This window comes from Rana temporaria, chromosome 8 (genome assembly GCF_905171775.1).
Source record: "Rana temporaria chromosome 8, aRanTem1.1, whole genome shotgun sequence".
NCBI classification, from domain to species: Eukaryota; Metazoa; Chordata; class Amphibia; order Anura; family Ranidae; genus Rana; species Rana temporaria.
The window spans coordinates 84,066,424-84,069,254 of NC_053496.1; positions in this window are offsets into that span (position 1 = coordinate 84,066,424).

A 2,831-nucleotide genomic window follows, 5' to 3' on the forward strand; every position below is an offset into this window, starting at 1 on the left:
CTTAGCTGTACCCGACATCAGATTGTATTATAATGCTTCGGTTCTCTCAAGGGTTATAGAATGGGCTAAAGAATCCCAGGACAAAAGATGGATAAATATCGAATGCACATTAGCGAGGGCACAGTTAGGGAGATTAATTTGGAATCCACCACAACACAGATCCTTACACACCTCAACACACACAATAACTCATAATGCATGGAGGATCTGGGATAGACTTCACAAACAATTAAAAACAGAATTCAACTCACCCTTAATTGATTTAAAAGAAAACGAATACTTTATTCCAGGGACAAAAGAAGTAGGGGGAAATTGGATCACAAATAGAACACAGTTAAAAGATATAACACTAGATGGCAAAATTAGGACACTTCACGATATTAAATATAGGATTGGAATAAGGGCGCTCGACGAGTGGAGATACTTGCAGTTTGTGTCATTCGTCAAGCGCCTACCACACCCTTTGAGGTCACAAGAGGATTACACCTTATTGGAACAATTGTGTAGTATTGAAAGCTCAAAGGGAAATATATCTAAAATCTATAATTACCTGCAGAAAACGGAAGAGTTGGACACGCTAAAATACATCCAAAATTGGGAAACGGACTTAGGGGTCCCAAGGGGGAAAACGACCATAGGAAGAATCCTGAAAATGACTCACACCTCGGCAGTAGATGTAAGAACCGCCGAGATGAACTTCAAATGTTTGACGAGGTGGTACGCCACCCCAGATAAAATGGCAAAATACAGAGGGGGAGAGTCAGAGAAATGTTGGAGAGGATGTGAGTCAAGAGGAACAATGGCACACCTATGGTGGGACTGCCTGAAAATTAAAGCTTATTGGAAAAAAATCTTGGCCCTGATAAAGATAATAACAAAAAAAGAAGTGGAAGATAACCCATGGGTAGTTCTCTTTCATGGGGGGGAGATCCCAGAGAAGGAGTACAAGGGTTCACTGACCCCTCATTTATTGAACGCAGCGAAACGATTGATCCCCATTAAATGGAGAGACGCGAAAAGTCCGCAAATGTGGGAGTGGATCGACTCCGTAGAGGACACTTATAGGAGAGAGAAATTAAAATACGGGAGCTATAAATACAAGGAAGGGGAAAAGGATATATGGGTACCCTGGTTGGAATTTAAAAAGTCCTGGAGGTTCGCAGAAAACCTGAGAGAGGAATAGGAACGCATTTTTCAATTAAGGGAAGGAGTTCTTATAGTGGAGTCGTGGGATGGTCAAGGGAGGGGGTGGGTGGGGGGGGAGGGGGGATTTAGTTGGGGAGGGGGGAGATGGGGTGCTGGGTATTTCTTTGTCACGCAGATAAAACTTTTTAAAAATTCCGTACTAACTATAAAAGAGTGAGTTTTAAACGGTGGAAAAAAAAAAAAAAAAAAAAAAAAAAAAAAGATGATAATACAAAAACAAACAAATAAATTTAACAAGTATAAAAATTGGCATAAGAAATGCACCACAAATGATGCTAAACCAGATGTAGAGACGGAATTATGAATAAAATCATGAGCAAGTCTCTCGCTGTGGTGAAGTCTGAAGTGGCAAAAAAAAAAAAAAAAAAAAAAAAAAAAAAAAGAAGGGGGTGCTGCTGATCGCCCATCATAGAAGAATAGAATACACTGAGAAGCGGGGCGGGGGGTGCTGCCGATCGGCCATCATAGAAGAATGAGGCGCGGGGCCTGCGACCGCCGCAGATCGCCTCACACAATAAAAAAATGCGGAGAAGCGGGGGAGGGGGTTGCTTTGCCGATCGCCGGACATTTAAAAAAATACTGCGAAGCGGGGGGTGAAGGGTGCTGCTGCTGATCGCCAACCCCCGGACATAAAAAAATACTGAGAAGCGGGGGTGGGTGCCGCTGATCGCTGAAAGTAAATGAAAATCAATATAAATAGAAAGTAAATCAATATGACAGCGCTCATTAAAAGTAGATAAACGGTGGGTGCCGCCGATCGCTGAATATAAAAGACACTGACATCGAACACTATGAGTTAAGAAGCGTGGGGGTGCCGCCAATCGCCCAACATAAAATACAATGAGAGGCGGGGGGTGCCGCCGATCGCCCAACATAAAAAAACAAAGCCACCGCACACTGCGATCGCCCAACATACACTGCCATCGCACACTATAACTTGTGAAACGGGGGGGCGCCGATCGCCCAACATAAAAGAAAATAGACATGATGGGTGCCGCTGATCTCCCAACATACACTGCCATCGGACATAAACACTGAAAAGTGGGGGGTGCTGGCAAATGAAGACACTGAGAAGGGGGGGGGGGGGTGGCTGCAGATCGCCCATCATAGAGGAATAGAAGACACTGATAAGCGGGGGGGGGGGTGGGTGGTGCCGCGGATCAGCCATCATGGTTCTGCTGATCACACATCATAGAAGAATAAAAGACACTGAGAAGCGGGAGGGGGTGCTGCCGATCGGCCATCATAGAAGACACTGAAAAGCAGGGGGGTGCTGGCGATCAGCCATCATCATAGAAGAATGAGGCACGGGGCCGGCGACCGTCGCAGATCCCCTCACATAAAAAGATGCGGCGGAGGGGGTACTCCGCCGATCGCCGGACATTTAAAAAAATACTGCGAAGCGGGGGGAAATTGGGGGGTGCCGCCGATCAGCCATCATAGAAGAATAGAAGACACTGAGAAGCAGAGGGGGGGGTGCTGCCGATCGGCCATCATAGTAGACACTGAGAAGGGGGGCGCTTGTCTCCGATCGCCCATCATAGAAGACACTGAGAAGGGGGTGCTGCCGATCGCCCATCATAGAGGAATAGAAGATACTGCGAAGCGGGGGGGGGGAGTGCGCC